At 32.4% G+C, this 27,354-nt stretch overlaps 2 pseudogenes; both read right to left on the bottom strand.

Moving 5' to 3' along the window:
- Positions 1–18,522, bottom strand: part of LOC110693098 — a 21,228-nt pseudogene extending 2,706 nt beyond the window's left edge.
- On the bottom strand, positions 18,344–27,354 carry LOC110693097 (annotated as a pseudogene).

Below are 27,354 nucleotides of genomic sequence, written 5' to 3'. Positions count from 1 at the left end.
TATATTTAATTATGATCCTGACATTTATTTAGATTTTTTGGGGACCTAAAATAAGTTGTAAGGTGTTACTTCCATTTTATTTTAAGGATATTATTTACTTCTGTCGCTAGTGTACGTCTTACAAGTAGTCTAAGCTAGTTGGCGTTATTATATTATGCCTAAATTTTTTTTTTTTTTTGATGCAAAACCGGAGGCAGAAATTAGATTAAAAGAGTATCAAAAGTTACAAGAAAATTAAGGAGGTTTATCCTCCAAAATTATATTATGCCTAAATCTGTATCCCAAAGAAGATTGCTTTTTAAATATTGTCTAAGCTCTCTCTCTCTTTTTTTTTTTGGTAGACTAGTAGTAGAGCCAAGTTGTCGTTAGTGTTTTGCATTTTTCAGACAAAATTATATTTTTAATGGTAATTATATTGTGTACATGGAATTCTATTAGAATTTGATATCTCAAACCTTTTTATTTTTTGGTTTTTGTAAGTAAAAATGATGTCCGAATAAATACATCTACCCTTAATTGTAATCATAGGCCATCAAAATAAAATCAAAAGCTAGTTTTCCACAATCCAAATTTTGGTGCACAGTTTTCTTTTAAAATAATATTCGTACTCCGTAGTACTCTCTCTTTTTTGACCTTTGAGTTAAGATTTAATCCTATATACTACTCCGTATTTAAATATGATGATGGTTGGAAATGTAGGCCAGGTTTTCTTGTTTATTGTTTCCTGATTCCTTGGACATGAAACAATATGATATAAAGAGTGGATCTACAGGGTCCCACTTGCCTAAACTCCTTTAAAACAACCAATGAAAAAAAATCATTATTTTCACCACCATAATTATAATGAGTTTATGGCCGTGGCAACAAAGGTGGTTAATGAGGTATACAAAGATTATGTGTGCTCCAACCAGAATGTCATGCTATTTTATATGTAGCCTACAACAAGCTCGACCATACTACTCCCAAGTCCTAATCTAGACAAATAGCACTGATCCCGAGGCGGTTCAAGCTATTAGTTCCAGCGGAAAAGGCTACACATACAATGGTTGTATGTTGGCAGCATTTAATTGGTTTGCATTTTGGGTCCCATCTTTTTCCCTCTATTTTTCCTTTTTATTTTTTACTCCTTTTTGACGTGACATACATACAATGGTATTGTATGTGGTAACCCATATACCTACCACATAGGCACATACAATACCACTGTATGTGTAGCATCACTCAGTTCCGGCATACATTAAACCTAGCTATTATTGAAAGTATTAAGCTTATTTCCTCTACTATGGATTTTGTATCACGCATTTAAGTAGAAAGAAAATGAATGTGTTAGGAAGCTAAGGCTCATATTCTAGCCACTAGGGCTAGAAAAGGCTTAAACTAACTCTTCTTTTTTAGACCCACCTGCCAAAAAGAAATAAATAATTAGGTAGTCCTTTGGTTTTCTATATATTAAACTCCAAGTTTTCTATATATTAAAAAGAAATAAATAATTATGTTCGTTTTCATCCTATATATTAAACTCCAAGTTTGTTGCTTCAAAAGACCAAGTGTCCCATATTGACAAATTTAAACCCCTTATTTTTTCTAATAATAGTGATCGAGATAATATTTGCTTAATTGTATTAATATTTATATTTTCAATTTTTTTGTCAATAAATAATAAATAAGTTTATTCTAATATTCATTGCTATTAGTCATAATTCCTACAATCTAAAGGTGACTTTCTATCTTTTAAATATCTATGGCTAATGGCAAAATCTAATCAACTGTTTTTTTTTTTTTTTTTGAGGAATAATCGACTAATATGTTGGTCAATGTAAGTGTGTAGCGTTTTGCAATCTCATTCATAAGTCATGTATGGTGTTGTGGCACTTTTATTACTAATACGACAGCTACCGTGCGCGATGGCTCGCCATAACTAGCCATATATATTCGGAAGTTCTTTTGGTTTGACCTTAAATCATGAATTTATTTGTTAATGTGTAACAACTATGTTTAGTGGTTTAATTGTCCAAGGCAACTTTATTTTTTTAAAAAACACCATGGCTACTACGAAGTAACATTTATGGTAGAAAATAAGTAAATAAATATTTTTGAGGATATAATTGTCCAAATACTTTTCATTAATAGAAACTTATATATATTAATGAGGGTCGTATATATACTTATATACACTTTTTGAGGAATAAATTTGGCATTACACTATTTATAAGAGTAGTTTTATACTTTTTATAAGGTAGGGAAAATATAAATATAAAGTTTACTTCTAACGTGAGGGAACACACTAGCTTAGACATTTAGTGATACATTATTGTTAGTTATTATTAATAGATTAGTTATTATTGCTTTTAGACCTTAAAGATTGTGAAAAGATTATTTCTGCAAATTGCATTTAAAAAATTAAATGAACACATGTGTATGTGATAATTTGGGATACTTATGGTTGAACCATACGGCCTTTTCAATTTTTCCTTTTGCATATTCCTCTACATGATAGGTTAATAATTTAATCTGGGGCAAAGTGGGGGTAATTAGGGCCATTTTCTCATAATAAATTGGTATTGTATTCCGGGAAACTTGCTTGATTGATTGGATAATGTAGGGAATACGAGTACTTCCTTCTTTTGTGTAAATCTATAATAATACTACATAATTGTTATCGTTAATATTAAATTTACCAATAATACATTATATATTGTTGTGAACTGAGTGGGATGATGACTATGATGAGTTAGAATTAAAATTTGTCCTTTAATTGCTAATATGTAATTGATTATTTAATCAATTCAAGTAAGTAAGGTCAATAAAGTTTATAGACTGTATGCCACGCACATAATGAATAATGAAATAAGAGTTTATGTAATCATTTATCACTGAAAGAATATATATTGAGTATTTTGTGGATTATTTAATATTCATGACCCACCTTTTATGCGGGGTTAGTAGCCATTTTCAACGAACTATTTACAACAATTAGTAGTATCTCAATGAAAAGACAGTTGAAACACCATAATTTGTGCAAAAAATCATTTCCGGCTCCTTAATCATTAGTTGATCGAAATATAGGGGTGTTTAACTTGTAAGAGAAATTATTGTGAAACTATGAGTGGCTAATATGTTGTTACATATACAAAGTGCTATTTATTATTTGAATGATTCGAATGTGAATTATGGAGTTAATTACATATCATTGTAATTCACATTATATTAGGATGATTATTTTTTGTGCTTATTAAGTTGTTGTTGCTTACTTCGTATATCCTTTATATGACAGTCTTGAGTTCTTGACTCTAAAGTTGGTTAGAAATCAACTATAGATTAGCAAAGGACAAATTTTTGAATTGGTTCAATCTAATAATTTCTAGGCTATAAAGGTGTAGATGGACTAAATATTACTATGGGACATCTCCAAGTAATCGATCATAGATGAAAAAACCTCAAATTAAATGGAGAGACCATGGACGGTTGATCCAGGGTAGCAATTTTAAGACTATTTTGTAACCAGGTATACTTGAAAATAATTGTGAGTTTTTCCTAAACATTAGTGATGCCATTAGTTGTAAAGTTCACATTAAAAAAAAAAAAACAGTTTAAAGCGAGATGGATGAAAAGTTAATCTACTACGGAGTAATGTTTATATTTTCATTTTTGATAGTGTTGTTGTATCTCATCTAATCACATACATATTGAATCCGTATTGCTATATTGTTTTTAGATTTGGCAGAGCATGCAAGAAGTGACTTAATAGAGATAGAAGGAGTACTGTATATGTACAAGATTGTAAGCAAGAAGTAGTAGCTAGGTAACACGAAATGTAATAAGACTTGTATTGAAACAAGAACGACAAGCATTGTCTAAGACTAAGTTAAGAAAAATATTGTAGCTTTCAACTGAATTAATCTGATCGTGATATAATCTTGTGGTTTGCTTAAACTAATCTACTTTTGTATAACTAATTATTTTAATTGTCTTTAGCTTGCTTAGGTTCAAAATGTGTCCTTCTGTCTCTATTCCCTATTTAGCACCAGCTAAAAGAAATACACCATACAAAAAGTGGCAGATTTGATAGAAATATAGTAAACGAAGTAACACTTTAATAAAGGGTACACAACGACATTGTTGTGATAAAAAAAACAACTTAATCTAGCAACTTTATCATAGCAGACTTTTCATTTACCACTATTAGCAGTGTACTAAGAAATTAGACCACTAAAAATACTATGATGACTTCGCAAGCAATCTTAGTAATTGCTTATAATACGTGATAAAACAAAATGAAACCAGATAATCTAGCAGCTTAATCTCATATAAAATCTTCAATATTAAACAAGTAGTACTCGTTATAGAAGTCTAATAAAGCTAATAATATCTTGGTACTACTTGTGATATTGACCAAACATATATAAGTTTCCCCCCCTTTTTTTAAAAGCTATGTAAATCAATTTAATATAATGAATATTTTTTGTTAAAGATGACATAGATTGAAGATGAATTTCAACCCAATTCATACAAAGGTTAACAATAAGGTTAAAGATTATATATGTTGAAGATGAAATAATTAAAATTTGAAATAAGGTCAATAAAGCTTATAGACTGCATGCCACGCACATAATGAATAATGAAATAAGAGTTTATGTAATCATTTATCATTGAAAGAATGATATGGATTAGTTAATATTTATGACCACCTTTCATGTGGGGTTAGTAGTCATTTTCAACAATTAGTGGCACTCAATAAAAAGACAGGAGGAGTATATGTACAAAAATGTAAGCAAGAAGCTAAGTAGCTAAATTTCATGCATAAATTTCCATAACCATGAGTTGATTAAAATGTAAGGGGTGTTTAACTTGTGAGAGATACTCCTCCTACAAGTTTTGCAACTAGTAAGAGAAATTATTGTGAAACTATGAGTGGCAAATATGTTGTTACATATACGAGTACCATTTATTATTTGAATGTGAATTGATATATGGAGTTAGCTATCAGTGTAATTCACATTACATTTGGATTACTTTTATTTATTCTTTTTATGTTGTTGCTTATCCTTTCTATGGTATAGTCATGACTTATATTATCCTCTAAAGTTGGTTAGAAATCAACAATAGATTAGCAAAGGACAAATTCTTGAATTGCTTCAGTCTAACAGTTTCTTTGTTATAAAGTTGTAGATGGATTAAATATTACTGTGGGGCATCTCCAAGTAGTCATAGATGAAAAAACCTCAAATTAAATGGAGAGGCCATGGTCGGTTGATAAAGAATAGTAGCAATTTTAAGAGTTTATTGTAACAAGGTATACTTGAAAATTGTGAGTCTATCCTAAACATTAGAGTTCACTTTCAAAAATAACTTTAAGGAGAGATTGATGAAAATTCAATCTACTAAAAATGATTTTTGATAGTGTTGTTGTATCTCATCTAATCATATACATATTGCTTTTTTTTTTTTTTTTTTTTTTTTTTTGGACTAGAAGTGACTTCATATATGTACAAAAATGTAAGCAAGAAGCTAAGTAGCTAGGTAACACGAAAAAGTAATAAGAACAACAAGCATTGTCTAAGAGGAAAACTAAATACTACATAGAAAAAAAAAAGAAAAAAAAAAAGGGACAGCTAAGACTAAGTTAAGAAAAATATTGTGAATTATACAAAAAAAATCCCTATTCCTTATTAACACCAGTTAAAAGACATACACACATACAAAAAGTGGCAGACTTGAAAAAAATGTAGTTAACGAAGTAACACGTACTATAATAAAGGGTACATAACATTGTTGTGATAAAAAAACAACTTATTAATCTATGGAAGTGCAATCTTTGTATTTACCACTATTAGCATTGTACTAAGAAAAAATACTACTAAAAATACTATAATGACTTAATTCGCAAGCAATCTGAATAGTTGTACACAAATAAAGCAATAGGATTTGTATTGAAACAGAAACAACAAGCATTTAAGAGGAAAACTACTTTAAGCAGGCTGAGAAGGGAATGAGAGGGCCGGGTGAGTCCGTGAGAGTAGGAGAATATATGTACGTAGTACGTACAGAGTATTATTTACTCTTTTTATGGAATGAGTAAGGCTTTTTTTTTTTTTTTTTTTTTTTTTTTTTTTTTTTTTAAATGAGTAAGGCATTTCTAAAAAACGAGTAGCGACAATGAAGTATCAATTGTATAAAAAATCAAGTCTAGTAGTGGTCGATCGAGGGTTTCATTATTATGAACTAGTAAAAGAGAATCAGAAAAACTTGACGTTTACTAATGTAATTATGTGATGTAATTATGTGATTCGAACACTTATTGACGTGTCACGTGTGTCACAATCAGCAGAGGGCAGAAAGGTAATTTGTGCCTTTATGGTTTTCTAACTCATGTAATGCCTATATAAGTCCTAAACGAGCTCTTTTATTTTGCATGTACTCCCACACACCTTCTTTTATCGACATCCTCTCTTTCAGTCTGAAATCATGAATAAACTTTGCATTTCAATCCTTAGTTTCTTATTAATAGTTTCAGTAAGTCAAATTGAGGCTAAAAATTTTTCCGACGATGAGGTCAATCGCACAGTCACGACACTAGCACCAATGGAGGCCGTTGATGTTCGAGGTACAAATTCTTTCATTTTTTATTTATTTATTTATTTTAGGAAATTTTGACTTTTACCACAAAAAAAATCAAAAAATTATTTGTCACCACCAAAACTTTTATTTTACCACTAAAAAAAATTCTAAAAATTGTTTTTTTACCACCATACGTCAAGAAAACCGTTAAATCTAACGGTTTAAAAAAATATTTCTTCAAATTTTGTGCACAAAACATGTTTTTCATAGGTTTAGGGGGGCACTTTGGCCCTATGGGTCCAATTTGAGGTTAGAATTGGAAAAAAATGATCGGAAATGCCTCGTTTTGAGTGTTCACGCAAATCGAGGTTTTTTAAAACACGTAAAATGAAGCATTTTCGATCATTTTTTGTCAATTCTGACCTCAAATTGGTTCCATGGGACCGAAGTGCCCCCCTAAACCCTTAAAGAGCATGTGTTTGACACGAAAATCGAAGAATTAAAAAATTCTAAAAATTGTTTTTTACCACCATACGTCAAGAAAACCGTTAAATCTAACGGTTTTAAAAAAAATTTCTTCGAATTTCGTGCACAAAACATGTTTTTCATAGGTTTAGGGGGGCTCTATGGTCCTATGGGTCCAATTTGAGGTTATAATTGACAAAAAATGATCGGAAATGCCTCGTTTTGAGTGTTCACGCAAATCGAGATTTTTTAAAACACGCAAAATGAAGCATTTTCGATCATTTTTTGTCAATTCTGACCTCAAATTGGTTCCATAGGTCCAAAGTGCCCCCCTAAACCCTTAAAAAGCATGTGTTTGACACACAATTCGAAGAATATAAAAAATTCCGTTAGGTTTTTTACGACAGGTGGTAAAAAAAATTCCGTTATATTTGGTGGTAAAATAAAAGTTTTAGAAGTTTTGATGGTAAAAGTCAAAAAATCCTTTATTTTTTTTTTTTTTTTTGCTATGAATGGAGGTTAAATTAGTAGTCGTAATAAATACCATTAATATTCAAGGTAGAGATTATTTACATGAAGAACGTGGATTTTCCAATTCATTGCTAATATGATGTAGGTTGTTTGTAGCACCTTGTTCCATGTTTCAGCCAATTTATTTAATTTTATGATGGAATAATACTGATTAATATTCTCTTTACATTGAATTGAAGGTGAAAAGGTTTGGATTACTAATGACTTTGCAAGAGTAATTGATGGCAAAGAAGTACTAGAAAATCAACCGGAGAGTGCCAATTCTGTTGAGATTGATTCTAATGTAGATATCAAAGTCAAATCAACAAGGTGGAGTCGTCTTTACACTTTTTACGTGATATTGGCTGTACTATTTGTCTTTGCCGTTTGGGTTCTGCGCTCTAAGCAGTCATCAGCCCCAAACACTCCTGAAGTTGAATTGGGATGGGCTGGATGGTTGTCCTCATTTTTTGCTCCCGAATCAACCTAAAACTCCAACAACAAATGCATGTTCCATTGATGAAGTTCAATTTTTCCATTGAATTTTCATTTTTTGGTGTTGAGTTTTATGTATGGTTGTTAAATCTATTACTATGATCATATTAGACATTTTTTAGGTTTTGAGGACCTAAAATTTTAATTTACAGTAAAAAAAGTTGCAATGGTGCATATGTGCGTGTTATGGTACGAGTAGTACTTGACTACTTTCCATGTTAGCGTAAGATGTTATTTACTTCTCTAGCTGGTGTCATACACTAAGTATGATTTAATTAAGCTAGTTGTTGTTATAGGGCAAAATATGTATTTGTGGATGACATATTGCCTTCTTTTAAGGCTTTAAGCAATAAATATATTTCTTTGTTCCTTAATGGTTGTTATAGTTCAAAACTTTTACTGTTTTCACTTACTATATTTTGTTTATTTCAACAAAGCAGAGATGATTGGTACAATGAAAATCCTTCTCTTTAATTTGATAGTAGGTGACGTAGGTTATTTATTATTATTACTAGTATATTTTTTTTTCCTACTGTGCTGACCAAGAAAAGTGTTATTCCTTGTTAATATTTGAAAACTTGAAAAGGATAAAGTAACCACTTTGTACTAGTGGTTGTTGGTAGGTCAGACTTGCTCACCCATGTCCCTATATATAAACAATATACATTAACCTTCCCACATCTCACCTCACTAAAAATCGGTACTCACTACCTTCTCATTTTTGTTAAATTTTATATCTCGGATCAAGTATGGGATCATCCCCAGCACAAAACACCCAAATGGGGGAACGCGAGGCGTGCTCAGTTACCGCATGTCGGTCCCGCCCATGGTTCTTAAGGCAGTGATTGAGCTTCACAATACTAGTGTACTTGAGACCACCAAACGGGGCTGGGCCGGGTGCCCATCTTTCTCCGGCGGAGATTACGACCCGATTACCTGTTGCCATAGGATGCTATCAATAGTTTTTTTTTTTTTTTTTTTTTTTTTTTATCAAAAAACTTGGAAATCTATGTACAATGTAATATATTATATGAAGTGCTTCTAATTATTACTAGTTTAACTTATTTTTCTTTTTTTTTGACGTGTATTCGTGTTAGGGAACTTTTAAAAGACATATTTAGTTGATTCATTCTTTAATAATAATAATTCGTGTTTCATTTTTATAAATATGTGTGATTTAAAATAAAACAAGTATAAATATTGCATAAATGTTTAAAAAGATTTACTATTAAATTCACATGCATTTTGTTCCATTTTTTTAAAGAAAAATATTGCATAAATGTGTGATTAAATAAAAAGTAGTAAGTTCAAAGTTTATAAATCATAAAATATAAATTAATTTTAAAATGGGTCATAAGGCAAACTTTGAAAAACAAAAGATTAGGAAGACGATAATTGAAATACGAGTCATAAGTCAAAAGTATAATGCCGTTTATTTGAGGACTAATATTAGGATGTGGTTGCCACTCAAATTGTTGCTTGTTCACACACAACTTTTTTGATTTTTGATTTTTGATTTTTTATTTTTTGATAGTCTTTTTTATCACTATACTCGTACTTCTTATAACATAACTAGTCCTAAACTTGTCATTTAATTTTATGTATCAAAGCTTGTCATTTATTTTTATATATCAAACTTATTTTGTAGTAACATAATATATATAGATGTTAAAAAAAAGAAATAAAATAAAAATTGAAACAATTTTTAGATCATTTTACTTCATCATTTGCTTTGAGTATAAATTAACTGGTATTGTCCCAAAATTAAGGGTCATTACTGGCACATATTTTTTTAGAGAGCTCATGGATTGAGTGATGGGGTAGAGGTCCAATAGGTTGATACTAAATTACATCACAATCAGATTGATTCGGTTGAAAATCCCAGACAATTATATGACTACAGTACATACTAAATAGCTATAAAGCTCTCTTTTATTTTACTTTTTGAGGCATAGCTATAAAGCTAAGTATATACTGTAGCTAGAAAGCATAAAAGTCAAAATTTTTAACTGAGAACCAGAAGTATAACCAACTAAATTTGATATTCTTTTTTTTTTTTTTTTATTAAAAAAAAGCACTAAAACTAATATTCATCAATACAATCTTAAACTTAATACAAATCACATAATTGATACTACAATTATTATATAACAACAGAATTTTCATTGAATAATTCCCAAACTGTGCATCATTATCAAACAAAGGATAAAACCTAGGGTTGTAAGCAAGAGGTAGGTAACATGAAAAAAAAAGGAGTAATAAAACTTGTATTGAAACAAGGACAAGCATTTAAGAGGAAAACTAATTAAAGCAGGCTTTGAAGGGAATGAGAGGATCGGAGGAGATCGAATATATGTAGTACGTATTATTTACTCTTTTGATGAATGAGTAGGGCATTTTTAAAATTCATAGTAGCACAATCAAGTATCAATTGTATTAAAATCAATTGTTATGCGAGTTTAGTGGTGCGTGGAGGGTTGGATTGTGCTGGGTGCAGTTGCTCGCAACTCAAAGGGTGAAGTACTGTTTGCGGGTGTTAGAAGAATGAATAACAAAGCCTAATACATACCGAAACCGAAAACTAAGACGCACGTACGATGAACTACGTTGTACAAGATATTCATTGTGCTTGGGGATCTTCAAGTAATTAAGCGAATAATATCTTGGTACTACTTGTAATATATATTTGACCAAATTAAGTATTCCCTTCATTAAAAGCTATTGAAATCAATTTCAATTTAAAATAATTTTATCCCCAACAAAGTTCATTCCTTTAACAATTAAATATGTACATCATTCTTTAGAATATTAGATTGCTCAAGGCCCAGCAGTTAATTAAGTCTTTCCATGAATCAGAAAGTAGGCAATTCAAATACATACAAGTAGAACTCAAGATAAAGATGTGGAATTTAATCGAATAAGATAATAAAATTACTTAGCATGAATGCATGATATACTAATTTAATTCACTATATATTTGATAAACAAAAGAATGAAGTTGAGGGTTGTCTTTGTTTTACTGAGAAATTATTTTAACCACTAATACACCTTCTAAAAAGAAGTATGAAGGGCCCATTTTATGAGCTAAAAGACAATCAAATTAATTATACAAAAGTAGATTAACATAATATAGTATCACAATCACATTGATTCGATTAAAAATCTATCCCATAATGGTGATACAAATCTGCTAACTAAACAGCTACTTTGCATGAGATAAAGTCAAATTTCTAATAAGAGATTAAAGGTATATATTGCAAATCACATAATTGATACTACAATTATAACATAACAACGTAATTTTCATTGTATAACTCCCAATAAACTTTGCATCAAAATTAAACAAAAAAACCTAGGGTTGTAACTTGTAAGCAAGCAAGTAGGTAACACAAAAATAACGTAATGACTATGAGAAGGTGAGAGGAGGAAGAGATACGGGGGTAGCTGAAGGCATGGCAATATACAAGAGATACGGGTGCCAAGAAAGTGGTGATTGAATTAGGTTGCCAAGTATTGATCCTAGGTTTACAAGGCCATCCACTTCACAGATTTAGATAATATCTTAATGTGGTTTTGTGATTTCATGTAAAGCGTGAGGGTAATGTTGTTGTCCATTACCTTGCTAGCTTAGTGTCATTCAATCAATGTCGAACAAGTTTGGGAAAACCACTATTGATCGGGAAGACATTTACTTTTATGTATTGATGGATGGACACTTTGTCCTTCAATTAATCTAAGAGCTAATTAATCTTTCTTTTGAAAAAATATATATATATATACGTAGTATATTTTTATCATTTAACACACACCATTGATCAACAGTGTAAGCCTAATACGTACCTAATACTAGTTAGTGTTTTGAGGGGAGAGAATATGTTGAGTTATTGAGAGAATATATATCCGCTGAGCATCATTATGAATAAAAATGTTTGTCTGCTTAATGGATTTGTGCAAATTATGAGAAAGATACAATGTAGATCGTACACGTGTATTGGTCAATAGAGGGTAGAAGATAAGTTAACATTTTAGGGGTATTTTCGTCAAAATCCTTAAAACATGAAATGGAAAATCAAACCTGTTTGAGTAATTAGAAATGGTAATCATTGAGACAATAAGACCCCTATATATACCCCCCTATATTTGCTTGGGCAAAGAGACACACGCATTAACACATACATATAAATATACAATCTCTATATTCTCTCTTTAATTTCTTAGTTACCGAGTGATGATGAATAAACTTCTCATTTCATTCATTGTTTTGGTAGGAATTCTCTCAGTAAAACACTATGAGGCTAGAAAACTTCCTGATGAAGGTTTCGCAGTCACATTACTAGCAACTAATCAGACTTATAATAGAGGTACAAGCAAATAAATGTTAATCTATTAAAGTTAAGCATACAATTAGGTACTCAATTATTTTTATTTTGCTTTTGGGTACCGAGTTAAGAATTCAGGTGAAAAAAATTAAATCAACCAAAGAATTGAGTACCTTGGGTTAAAGAATTTAGTACCCTTGGTTAAGTATGTGGGCCCCACCCGATTTTATGCAAATTAAACGGAGTTAAGCACACAATTAGGTACTCAATTCTTTAAAATTTCACCTTTTAGGTACTCAATTCTTTTTACTTTGCTTTTGGATACTGAGTTAAGAATTCAAGCCAAAAAAAAAATTAAATCAGCCAAAAAATTGAGTACCTTGGGTTAAAGAATTTAGTACCCTTGGTTAAGTATGTGGTCCCCACCCGATTAAAAAAATTAATATTTATATATAAAAAAATATTTATAATAGTTCCATGTACCATTGTACCCTACTAACAATGTATTGACATGAACACCTACATTGTAGGCCACCTTCTTTACTCAATTGGGAAGTTTGCCGACTACTCAAAATGTAAGTTAAGGGACCGATGGAGTTTACAATGGAGGTACACAAGAACACAACAAATTGTTTCATTTATCCAATCAATAGCATTGTGCCACGAGGATTTGACGAAATTCATTTTTTTTATTTTTTTATGTTAAAACCTTAAAAAAAAAAAAAAAAAAAAAAACCTTAAATCATAGTAGTATTAATTAGGTACTGTAGTATATAAATCCTAATATTAGGTGAATTTATAGATAGGTGTGTTATTCTAATACAAAATAAATGGTACAAAATACTGTATTTTTACTAACTAGTCTTTTGGCCCTTGCAATGCACGGAATGTTTTTACAATATAGATTTTATTTTGTAATATGTTTTAATTGAAAAAAAATGATTAATTAGTTGGATGGTGTAAATTTAAAGCAATTATTGTCCAAAACATGCACTTCCAATAATTTCTTACTAGTCTTTTAATTTGTGCACGCGATGCCGCCGAGGCGTGCGTGCACTGGTTTTTCGTGATTTAATTTTGACCTATGACTTAAAAAAAAAAATAATTAAAGGCTTGTTCACATTTATTTAATACTCACTCCGTCCCCGAAAGAACGACTCATTTGGGTTGATTACGCGGGTATTAAGAAAGTTAAATAAAAAGAAGTAAAAGTATATTGAAAATATAAATTTACATGAGTTTGTAAAAAAATAGAGAGAGAAAGTAATAAAATTACATGGAAAATCAAATTTTTATATGAGGAAGCTAATTTTGCACAAATATTGTTACAAATTGGTGGGTGTTTTAATGCAAATGGGTCATTCTTTTTGGGACTAAAATTAGGCCAAATGGGTCGTTTTTTCGGGGACGGAGGGAGTAAATATTAATCATTAATTAGTCTAATTTAATACATTTTTTTTATAAATATTAATTTTTTAATCGGGTGTGGCCCACATACTTAACCAAGGGTACTAAATTCTTTAACCCAAGGTACTCAATTCTTTGGCTGATTTAATTTTTTTGGCTTGAATTCTTAACTCAGTACCCAAAAGCAAAGTAAAAAGAATTGAGTACCTAAAAGGTGAAATTTTAAATAATTGAGTACCTAATTGTGTGCTTAACCCAATCTATTACGGAGTATTTTGTTGCTGCAAGTATTTTGTTGGCTTATTTTTTAATTGGTGCAAGTATTTTGTTGGCTTATTTTTTAATTCATTTAATTGGTGCAAGTATTTTGTTGGCTTATTTTTAATGCATATGCACTATAAATATTTAAGGTTAAATCTAAGCCATTATAAAAAAAATAAAAAAATAAAAAAATAAAAAAATAAAAAAAAATAAAAAGTTTACAATAATTATTAGTTTTAAATTTGAAATAAAAAGGTATTAATTAATATTGAATCACTAACTTATTATCATATTCTGATTTTCTTAAATGTTTTTTTTTTCCTCCTATTAATCTTTTTTTTATTTTTCATTGATGTAATCCAATTCTTGACAATTCTTAACATTCTATATATTTTTCTTAGGATTTTAATTAATTAATGAAGAAAATTTTCGTCAATTAAATGATGGTTTAATTTGTGTGAAAGATTTAAGCCAATATTTAATAATTAGGATTTTTGGTAGAATAATCAAATACACTTTTTTTCTTTTCTTTCTTTTCCTTTTTTTAAAGTATATAATTATTTTTTTTTTTTGAAAAACAGTATATAATTAATTAAACTAGTGTGTGGCCCGGGCTTTGCCCCGGGTGATACTTTGTATAATTTCGGTTTTATATTAGACACTTTAAAAGACGTACTTTTTTTTTGTTTTATATTACATTATAATACTTTTACTACATGTATTTATACATAAATGTGGAAACATAGATTATAATTTAATTCTAGCTAAGATGACATTGCATGTGGTTTTTATTCAATAAAGTTTAGGTTCGAATCTCTTTGCATGCATTTTTAATTTAATTGAATGATGATGTTGCATGATGGTAGAGGTTGTTGAATGATGATGTGGCGTAATATGGGTGTAAGAAGGAGTACACCTGGCACATACACAATTTTAATTATAAACACCTTTTAATGTATAGTATAGATATTTCATAATTGCAGTTTTTGATTTTCCACAAAAAAAGAACGTCAATTTCCCTAGACAATATTATTGCTAACTTGATCTAGGGCTTATTGAATAATACTGATTAATATTCTCTTTGATTTGAAGGAGAAAAGGTTTGGATTATTAATGATTTTGCAAGGCCTCCGACGATGGGAGTTAAAGTAATGGATGAGAAACAAGTAATTGAAAGTCCTTCAACTGCTAGTTCTGTTGAAGTTGAGTCTAATGCAGCAGTTACCCTAGATATCAAAGTAAGGTGGACTCGCCTATACACTTTGTGTGCGCTAGTTCTGGTCGTGATAATTTTCTTTGTTGTATGGGCTTTGTACAAGTTACTTTGTTGGACACGGACATCAACCCCAGACAGTGCTGCGCCAGACGTCTTATTAGGATGGTCATGGTCATGCTTTTGAGTTTTGATGACCTATCCATATAGTCACCAACCCCTTTTATTAGAGACTGAGGATAGCTCAAGTGGTTAGAGCTTTTCTCTCTCTCAAAAATAAAAAAAACCCTTTTATTTCAGTTATATGTCGAGTTTTATTTGTTATTGTTACATTTATTTTAGGTTTTGGGGACCTAAAATAAGTTATAAGGTAATGTGATATGGGCTATAATGAGCTAGTGTCTTACAAATACTACATCTGTATCCCAAAGCTAGTGTCTTAGCTAAAATATAAAGCTAGTTAGCGTTATTATATGCCTAAATGGCTAAATCTGTATCCCAAAGACTGAAAGCCTATTAAAGCTTTAATGTTTTTTTGTTGCGAAATAAGGGAGAACCCTTAAGCAAAGAAAATAAAAGCAACAAACAAAACAAAACTAAAGGAATTAAGGCTTTAATGTATGTTGCCGAAACTCTTTTTTTGTAGTAGAGCCAATTTATCGTTTGTCGTCTTTCCCCTCGTGATTACCAAAATAAAAAAAATTATCATTCGTGGTTGTTTATTTTTTTTTTCAAAAGAAAAAGATTTTGGGTTTGGTGATTTGACTTTAGCGGTTTTTTCCATTATTATTATTTTATTTGGGTTGCATGCTGATAGCAAATCTATAATTATGTCATTTCTTCCCCAATTTTGCAAAGTGCTGTTTTTTTTTTAAAAAAAAAAATGTTCCAAATCATTAATGGTAATTTTAACACTGTATTTTCAATGGCAAGTAGGTTAGGTCTTGTAACATGCAAGGTAATGACATGGAAAAAATACAAATATAACACACTTCATATTTATTTGCCTTTTATTTTATGTATATTTTAAACTTAAACGTGAAATATAACGAAATAATCAATTAAACCATAAATATATTTACATATTAGATTATGGATATTTAAACAATTCACTGATAAATTAGTATCATTTTTCTTATTATTACCCAAATATATAATAAAATTATCTATTACACCCAATGGGTAAGAATAACAATTCCGAATTTAATGTATTTGGTTAATTTTTTTAACTGGGAAAGGGTATGCGTAGGGAGGTTCATGATGTGCATGTGCTCCGAAGGTTTGGTGTTTCCTTATCGATCTTTGTAATTTGATAACTAGGTTTGCTTTGTTTATGTTTTGCTTACATTATTACATATCCTCTAATGCTTTGACATATAAATGGATGCTTAAATAGCATTTTAGTTTGGCAACTTAGTTGTGAAAGCAAAAGTGGAAGAATTTTCTCTATATATGTACCCTTGTAAGAAACAAAAGGTGAGTAGCACTTATTTACAATTGTATGTCTAGTTAATCTCCATGTTGTGAAGTAGATGTGAATTTTTGGTTTGGCCTCAAACCAAACAAGTAAGGCTAATCAAAGCATAATGAACGAATTACATAATGAATACATAATGAATGAAATAAGAGTACCATGCATCATTGAAAGAATATTGAGAACCCTGTGGATTATTTAATCATGGTAATCACTTTCATGTGGGGTTAGTAGTCATTTTCAACTATTAACAACAATTAGTAGTCTCTTAATTTTTTATCTGAATTGGTTCAATCCAATACTTTTCTTGGTTATGAAGGTGCATGTAGATGGATGGTTGATAAAGGATAGCAATTTTAAGAGTGTTGTAACAAGGTATACTTGAAAATTGTGAGTCTTTTCTAAACATTAGTAGTGATGCCTTTAATTAGTTGTAAAGTTCACTTTCAAAGGTAAGTTGAAATGTGTGAGATTGATGAAAATTCAGTCTATTATGGACTAATGGTTATGTTTTCAATTAGAGAGAGGAGTATTTGAGAACCTCTTAACAAAGGCCTTTGAATATAGTGCTGGAATCAGCACAAGGGTAATGTATTTAAAGCCTATTGTGGAGCGAAATCATCATAAAACTACAAAAGAATTCAATCAAGGTGTGAATACTACTATCATTCCTATTTGATCGATAATGTGATGTAGTACTGTTGAAGAATAGACCCTCAAGTATCACTACATGTAAGTGTCTCACATTGGTTAAAGAAGAAAGAGTTTAACACTTTATAAGGCTAAGGGGCTATTGATATTCCTCTTATTGCCTTATGGTTTTGGGATGGAACCTCCTTTGGACTTGTGAAATAGACACTCTGATCTCTTGATTTGCGGGTAAGGCCCAAACCCATGTTTAACAAGTACAGTATTTTTGTTATTGTCATATGTGTAATAGCACAACAATTCAACCATATCTTTAGGCACCCAATTCTTTACATTATCCCTCCTAGCAGTTTGTTCATCCAAAACATGCTCCATAAACCTATCAAACTTTTTACCAATTATATTCATTCTTTTCTCATAACCTTGAACATCAAGGTACTTAACACAAGTCATCCAATCACTTTGATTTAACACCCCATTTAGCATGAACAATTCATCAAGCATTAACTAAAATTTGTCGTCCGCTTTTTTCTCTTGATTATTGACATAGCTATCATTACATTTGTCTAATAAATACCTTTTCCCTAACACCACCCTACTAATCACATTTAGGCTCAAATTCGAGAGGTGATCTTTTAATGTTATGGGGTTTTCCATTATTGTTAAAAATGCCTCTTAATAAAGAATTCAGCTCATCTACTCTACTAATGTACTTGATAGATATTATATTTACGATAATATTTGTCTAACAGTACTCATATGATTCGAGGCTCTTGGCGCTGAAAAAATGCATAGACGGATAGACCCCAATTTTCGCCTATGGACCATAATGAGACCATGTCATATTTGAGTAATTATAAGTTGTATATTTACCTGCTGCGGTTTTGGATTCCCAGCAAATATTTCATCATTAGTTTTTATTATAAATTTTGCCATTTTAACAGATGAGCCCACTATCACTGGTACTGCCCCAAATTTAATGGTCATTAGTGGCCTTGACCAAGATGGTTAATGAGGTACATTATGGAAAACAGACCATACGCGGCCCAAGTTGGTGCTTACATGGGTGAATGGTGATGACACGAGTTCTTTTTTTTTTTTTTCCTCATATTTTATTCCAACATCTTTTGATTTCCACACTTACAAATACTAAATAGGATCTCTACAACCATCAAGCATCCTTTCCTGTACGCTTTCTCCATCTTAAACTAGTGTCAAGTCCACTTCTAGCCTTCAAATTAATCCTGCAACTCATAACAACGCGAATTAAAAGACCATATTGCAGTACAATGTAAGAGCTGAATTGCTGATCAATATATTGCTGCATTAAGCATTTATATTACCTTAGTGATCCAGAACTCAATTCTTCTTGATCATCCCTTATTTTCATAACAGAAAACTGGTCTGACAAATTCTCAGCACTGATAACTGAATGAAGTGGCCAAGACATTGGCACCACCAAGTTCCTGTATGCATCAGTAACAGAAAATTAGAGTAACAATTCTTAGAAATTTACACATTTTTTTTTAATTTTTTTTTCGGAGACTTGTATTTATATGCACTTCCTTACACAAGAGAGTTTAAGGTTAACATACCCTTCAAAAGCTTTATATTTGCGACGGTTTATGAAGTCTAATGTATATCTCTTAAACAGAATATCAAGTTCCTTGGCAAGTTTAGGAATCTTAGAAGCTGGTAAAATATTCCAAAGTTTGATAGCTTGAGTATACTCTGATTCCTCCTTTATGATGTCAATGGTCCAAGCGAGATATAATTGTTCATCAATCTTGTATAGCTCCAATAACTCGAATGCTATGTCACGAATCACAACATTCTTTGTTGCTTCATCAGAGTTGGACTGACGCCAGCCATCAGCTATTTTCTTAAGAATTTCCTGCACTTGGTTCTGAATTTTCTTGTTGCTTATGCTAGTAATTGAGGCTTTGAAAGAATTTCCGAAGGAAACCTGTAATTATTAAGGCATTCACTACCTTAATTATGAAATTCAGGATCATAAATGAAAAAAACAAAACACTAAATTATGTGTAACAATACCTTCCATTTCGTTCTCACGAGGTTTAGGGAACCAAAGAAGTCTAGTTTAGAGGTTGATTGGCTAGTCTTTACTAAGGCTCTTGGTTTAGCGTGTGTAAGGTCATAGTCTTCATCTGCGTCGTAGAAGCACCCTCGTGTTTTGGCATCATTGACAACATTCTTCCAAACCGATCCACTTTTGGATAATGTAGTACAATTCCCTACTATCCAAAGACAGTACCTACACACAGAAGTACAGAACCATGTAAACTAAGAAAATGTTCAAAATTCAGAATAGAAACACTTAAAATGTGCTTGACAGGAAAAGTTTATTGAATGATTCATGATGGATACCTTGCTCTGGTTAGAGCTACATTTGTTCGTTGATGATTAGACAGAAAACCAACTGATCCACTTCTATTACATCGAACTGTTGAGATTATTATGATGTCCTCTTCACCGCCTTGAAATCCATCAACAGAACGAACATTGACAGCAAAGTTCTCCTTATAATTGACATACTTCTTGCCAATTTTTTCTTGAATCAGGCATACTTGACCTTTGTAAGGTGATATTACTCCCACAGTCAACTTCTGTTTTGTGAAATCTAACCCTGCATATTTGAGCAGATTCACGACGTTATGAATGTGCAAAGTGTTGTATAGCTAGATGTAGCAAATACTCTCTTACCTTTAAAGAGTTTTGCAACAATCCGATCAACCACAACTGCCTCCTCCATATTTCTTGGACTGTGTCCTTTTTCAATATCCTCTTTTCCTCGCGACACATTTATGAAAGAATAAGATCCATACATGTCTTCTTTAAGAAAACTTCTGTGATAGCTTCTGTCTCTAACTGTAGGTGTGAAAGTCTAACCGGCTAATACAAGAGGGGGGGTGAATTGTATTTGAGGTGAAATCTAAAAACTTTTTGCGGAATTTAACTAAATGAAATAATGACGAGAGAAGATATAGGCTTTTCTAAATTTCCACTATGTAATCAAACTCTTTACAAGTGAAGATTCAAACCCGTTAACAAGTTCCACAAATTAGGAACTTGTTCCCAACTCTCACAGAAGCCTTCAGCAACGAAGCTTCCTTGACCTCACCTTACACAAACTCACAATCCCAAACCCCAAAGTACTTGAATACAATCTGTGATTACAAATACCTATTGCACTCAAGAATATATGAAGGATAATAACTCTCTTTATGTTATTAGGTGGCTACTGGAATTTTTACGCTCAAGAGTTGTGTTTTGCTGAGATAGTTTGCATGAGTATTTATAGAGAAGGCTTAGTCATTAACCTCCACTATAATTACGTCCACATGCCAACACCCCACTAACAACTTGTGGAGTTATCTTGACAGATGGTGATCATGAAGGAGGTTTCCTAGCCTTATCTCACTAATCCACTATCTCAACAACTTGATAAACATTAGCTTTGATAAAACCGTATAATCAGAGATTTTCACAAAGAAAACTGCTTGCTAACTTTATCAAAAGTTTGTTTAAAAAGATTTTATTTTAAAAAAAAATTTATTTGAAAAGATAAATTAATTATTTATATTAAAACAACTAGATAATTATCTTCGATAATTATCTTTATTCGAAATTAGATAACTAGATAAAACTTTTATAAATTATCTTTTCCTTAAGAAATTATCTTTTAAAACTAACTTTTATCCCAGTAGTCTTTTTAATAACATAAGTCATTGAGTTCCTTTCCGACTTCATATTATTGAGTGCTCACAATTAAAACTAGAACGTGAGATTTGCATGAGGCTTTTTAGAGAATGCTACTCCGCATCCAAGTTCCTACTCCGGAACGAACTTTGCTTGAACCCTTTATTCACCAAAGACTCAAAACATTCATTAGTCGAGTTTGTCAATTTGTCCATCAAAACCAAAAGGCTCAACAAGGTGCATCTATGATCCTTCCCTTGTAAAACTCCTTATTCGGAAATAGGCTTATGGAAGGATGCATCCTGTACTGAACGTTGAGAAGTAGCGTCTTTTTGCCTAACTTTGACAGTCGTTGAAACAAACTCCTGCCAAAGTTAGGGGTGAAAGTAGTTTGGATAAAAACCGAAAACCGAACCAAACCGAACCCAATAAGCAATTCGGTTCGGTTTTGTTCGGTTTTCGGTTTGGATCGGTTTGAGAAAATGAAAACCGAATTATATCGGTTTGGATTCGGTTTTGGGATTTTAAAAACCGAAAACCGAACACCGAACCAAAATTTATAAGCCCAATTATCTCAGCCCATTTTCCTACATATATATACTCAAACCCTAAATAATTTCCCTCTTTTCCCTTTTCCCTTTCAGAGTTTCAGCCGTTTCTGATCTCTTTCCCTCACTAAAACCCTAGATTTTCCCTCATCTCTCCCTCTCACCACCTCACTCCGTTCGTCCACCACCACCAATCCACCACCTCACTACTTCCTGCTTTCCTACTTACCACCTGTGTTCCGTTCGAGTGTTCCAACGCCGGCCGCCGCTGACCACCTGTTCGAGTGTTCCGGTATGCTTTGATTTCAATATTTCATATTTCACTTCTCTTTCGTTTATGATCTCTTTCCCTCACTAAAACCCTAGATTTTCCCTCATCTCTCCCTCTCACCACCTCACTCCGTTCGTCCACCACCACCAATCCACCACCTCACTACTTCCTACTTTCCTGCTTTCCTACTTACCACCTGTGTTCCGTTCGAGTGTTCCAACGCCGGCCGCCGCTGACCACCTGTTCGAGTGTTCCGGTATGCTTTAATTTCAATATTTCATATTTCACTTCTCTTTTCCTGCTCGAATTGCATGTTTTCTTTGTTATTTTGAATTTCAGATTTCACTTGCACTTCTCTTTTCCTGCTCGAATTGCATGTTTTCTTTGTTATTTTCGAATTGGTGATAGATTGTTTTCTTTGAATAGTTATTATGATCGAATTGTATTATGCTCGAATTGCAGATATTCCTTCAGAGTTCAGAATATATGTTGTTCTATTATAGTATTATGCTCGTATTGCATGTTTTCTTTTTGATAGATTGATTGTTTTTCATAGATTTGCATAAAAATTGTTGGTTATTGAGTGAGTTCTTTTTTATGTTTTAAATCAGATTATCAGAATGTCCACAAATATGGATAATGTTGAAGGGAATGTCGCTATTGAGGAGCATGAATCTGACAATGAAAAATCCAAACCCAAGAGGAAGAGAATGAAGGATCGTTCCGAGGTTTGGGAGCACTTTATCAAGGAAGAAACACACACTGGAATGGAAGCACGTTGCAAGTACTGTGGTATGAGATACAAGTGTGGTACAAAGAGAAATGGCACTAGTCCATTGTGGGCTCATATAAATAGATGCCGTAAGTACCCCTATAATACTCCTAAAGAATCAAAACAAAGTTTGTTGTCTTTCAAAAGCAATAAAATTGAAAGTGGTTGTACTAGTGGATTGTCTTATGTGAAATATGATCCAACTGTAATTAGAAAAGCTTTATCTGAGATGGTTATAGTTGATGAATTGCCTTTTAAGTTTGTTGAGGGAGTAGGCTTTAAAAAATTTTGTAATGTAATGGAGCCTAGATTTCATGTCCCTTCCAGAATTACTGTGGCTAAAGATTGTTATGAAACTTTTTTAACTCAAAAAAGAAAGCTGAAATTGGTATTAAAAAAGTGTAACTCAAGGGTTTCATTAACAACCGATACATGGACATCTATTCAGCAAATTAATTACATGTGCTTGACTGTTCACTTTGTTGATAATGACTGGAATTTGCAAAAACGTATTCTGAATTTTTGTCCTATATCAAGTCATAAGGGGGAGGAAATTGGGAAAGAAATTGAGAAATGTTTGCTTGATTGGGAACTTGAGAAAGTATTTTGCATAACTGTTGATAATGCTAGCTCAAATGATACCGCAATAGGATATATGAGAAGGAAAATAAATGGTTGGAAAGCTGGGGTTCTTAAGGGTCGGTTCCTTCATATGCGTTGTGTTGCTCATATTGTGAATTTGGTTGTGTCTGATGGCTTGAAAATTGTTAATGAGTCTATTACTCGTGTGAGACAAGCTGTAAGATTCATCAAACAATCCACTTCTAGGTTGGTAAGGTTTAAAAAATGTGTTGTGGAAGAAAAAATCAACTCTAAAAAGTTGTTGTGCCTTGATGTGCCTACTAGGTGGAATTCCACCTTTTTAATGTTGGATGCTGCTTTGGTGTTTGAGTATGCTTTTGAGAGGTACTCTGAGGAGGACCCTCATTATGTGATTGAGTTAAATGAGAGGGAGGGGAAGGGCTGCCCTACTTCTGAGGATTGGGAAACAGTCAGAAGGTTTTCTGAATTTTTACAAGTCTTTTATGATCTTACGTTGCGTGTCTCTGGGTCTTTGCATGTGACTTCCAATTTATTTTTCCATGAATTGGTGAGTGTTGCTGTCCTTTTGAAAGATTTGATGACAAATGATGATGTGGAGATGTGTCTTATGGCTACTAAAATGAAGGAGAAATATGACAAATATTGGGGTGATCCGGAGAAAATGAACATGCTGATTTTTATTGTTGTTGTGCTTGATCCTCGTTATAAGTTAGATTATGTTGAGTGGATGTTAATTGAAATTTATGATTCTAAGCATGCATTTGTTTTGGTGAATAATTTGAAAGAGTCTTTGAATGCATTGTATGAGGAGTATCGTGGTTCTTCTGGTGATGTGATTAGGGAGGAAGTGTCCTCAAGTATGGACAGTTCCCAATTTTCTCCCAAACAAAAGAAGCTTCAGGTATTGAAAAGTAAGTATAAGAAACATAAGTGTGAGAAAGATGGAGAAGCAAAAATTGAGTTAGACAAATATTTAGAAGAGGAAACGGAGGAGGAATGTGAAAATTTTGATATTTTGGGGTGGTGGAAGTTTAATAGTGCTAGGTTTCCAACAATTGGAAGAATGGCCCGTGATATACTTGCTGTCTCTATCTCAACAGTAGCCTCTGAGAGTGCATTCAGCACTGGTGGTAGGGTTCTAGACCCATTTAGGAGCTCCTTAACTCCAAGGGTCGTTGAAGGACTTGTTTGTGCTCAAAATTGACTACGTTCTTCTCCCTTTTCTAATATAGAAGAGTGTTTACAAGAAATTGAAGATCTTGAAGAAGGTAACATAAAACAACAATTATCATGTTATTATTTTTCATTATTTCATATATATTATGTAACTTGTTTATTTTTTTTTAATGTTATTAGACTTGAGGAATATGACAATTGGTGGTCAAAACCCGGACTTGGTTGAGCTTGATTGAGAGTTAGCTGCCAAGAATGAAGCTGCCCTATTGATTGAAGACTTGAAGTTTCTGCCAAGAGCCTAAGAATGAAGCTGCCCTGTTGGTTGAACTAGTTCATTTGTGGACTGTTTGTCTGTTTTATTATCAATTCATCATGTGGACTGTTTTGATAGTTTTAAGACTTGTTAAGTTCTTATGTCTCAATGTGGACAATGTGTAAGTGTATTTAATTACTATGGCAGTATGGCTGGACAATTTAGTTACTATGGCAGTATGGCATATGGTTGTGACTTGTGAAAGTTGTATGTTAAAATTTATGCTTTAATTTTATTCAGGAACAGGTACAAAATTTAGGCCTTAAAAGGCCCAAAATTATATGCCCAATAAAAAGCCCAGATTTTAAGGCCCAATACAGCAGCCCATAAAAATTCGGTTTGGATTGGATTTAATTCTCAAAACCGAATTATTTCGGTTTGGATTGGATTGGATTGAATCCAAATTCGGTTTGGATTCGGTTTCAAAAATCCGAAACCGAAATAATTCGGTTTGGATTCGTTTTGGGGTGTAATCCAAACCGAATACCGAACTTTCACCCCTAGCCAAAGTTCATTTCTCCTAAAGCCTAAATAAGTTAACACTTAGATTGTAAGAATCAGAATTTCAGAAATCAATCAATATATTCAGGGAGATAAAAGACAATTCTTACCTTACTCTGAACCATAGCCGGAAGCTGTCTGTCATCGCCTATCAGAACAGCATTCCTAAGTCCAGGAACTTGTAAAGGAATTGTTGACTCGCATTCCTTAAGTTGTGCAGCTTCATCAATGATAACCATTTCAACATTTTTACTCACTTTCATTGAACTTGAAGCAGTGCAGAATATCAATTTTGCATTTGACAGGCAAAAATCGCGCAGGCTTCCTTTAAATTTCAGTTTAGGGAATCGATGACTAATGTAACTCGAGATACTTAGAATTTCTTCCCTCTTCATCAACAAGTTTACATGATCAGGAAATGGACAAACCTTTTTTCTTTCATTTGTGATGGTCTTAAGCATATGAACAAGTCTTATCATCTTCTTCGCTACATCTAGTGGTAAGGATGATGTTGGTAGGTGAGAATAGATGCTCTTCATACTATAGACTAGACGATCAGATAAAGAGTCAAAAGTCTTCTTGAGAAACTCTTCAAATGTCATAAATTCTTCAATCTTTGCTTCTGCATCATTTGCTTTGTCATCATTTCTTTTACCTTTTCGTTTGTTTTTCTTCTTGTTATTCTTCCCTTCTTGTACCTCTGAAGCTACTTCATCATTACTTTTCTTAGTACCCTTTTCGCCATCTTTCTTTTTACGCTGTTGCAGCTCTTGCAGGTAAGCATTGTACCTCGCTTGGGGATCTTCAAGTAAAAATGTCATGGACTTAAAAGTAGGTTTCCAACCACAGAAGGGATCAAGACATTCAACAAGAACTTCCTTTCGATTATAAAGAAACACGTCTACTAACTCATCATGATCATTTATCTTCATTCTTTCTTCATGCCCAAAGAGGACTATGTCTCCCAAACCATAGGTGTCGAATTCACCATTAGACTCGAGGAATAGCTTCACAAGTCTATTAGCCACTTGAACTACTGCTATGTTGGTGGGAGCACAAGTTAGTGTCCTGCATTTCAGCTTGAGAAGTACAAACAATAAAGAAGCAACTGTCTTGGTTTTTCCTGTTCCGGGTGGGCCCCAAATCAGCTTCACATTGTTGCTCTGATGTGAGCAATTTCTCATGGCAATGCTGTTTATAACAGCATTTTTCTGAGATTCATCTAATCCCAATGAGTATAAGATCAATCACATTCAACCCTTCAACATTGAGGCGTTCTTCGTGAATGCATAGAGAACAATCCTCATCCACCTATTAATTATCAGCATTCACAAATGAGTGCATCAGAAATTTTATTCTCAAGGAGAAGATTTCAGGGGTTTGAAAAAAAAATGTCAGAGATCAGAAAACTGTGGGAAATCATAATTGTTTCTAAGGATTCTAAAAAGTGTACAAACACAAAAAAAAAAGAATCTTCATATTAAAATTTATAAATACATATCACAATTCATACATAAATTAGACTTATCAATGGAAAAAGAATGGAAAATCAGATTCACTTACAGTCGAGTCATACTGCAGGACCTTCTGAATTAGACCCATATTTGTGCTTTTAGGATCAGGATTTAGAGCACTCCATATTCTCAAACTGGTTGTCATGTTCATCAAGAAAGTAGCGAAAAGTCTGTCATGTTTCTTTTTTCTCAACTTAGGCTCAAATTCCTTTGAAGACAGTATCTGAATTCAAGGTTCATCTTCATTTGATGTTTCAACATAGGCAAACAGAAACACATTATCAGGCGGTCTGATCAGATCTTCCATGGACTGAGGCCTTACATTCGTTAAAGCAACAAGATCACCGGATTGCAGCACATACTGTCCACCACTATTCTCTACATCTTTTATCTCATTCGTCATAATATCATAGTATAAGCTCTTAGGGGGCTTATAATTCTTAGAAGTCTGATGTTCGATATCTCACATGCAGGGGATTGAGCCACAGATTCCACACCAGCAAAAAACTCAGCGCGAATCTCCTCCATGAGTGGATAATGGAATGAGCTTAAGTAATGCGCAGTGGTAGAGAACATGTCTGGTATC

Source organism: Chenopodium quinoa, unplaced genomic scaffold (genome assembly GCF_001683475.1).
Source record: "Chenopodium quinoa cultivar QQ74 unplaced genomic scaffold, ASM168347v1, whole genome shotgun sequence".
Lineage (NCBI taxonomy): Eukaryota > Viridiplantae > Streptophyta > Magnoliopsida > Caryophyllales > Amaranthaceae > Chenopodium > Chenopodium quinoa.
The sequence above is the reverse complement of the archived record's forward strand: the minus strand, read 5'-3'. Positions and strand labels throughout refer to the sequence as shown.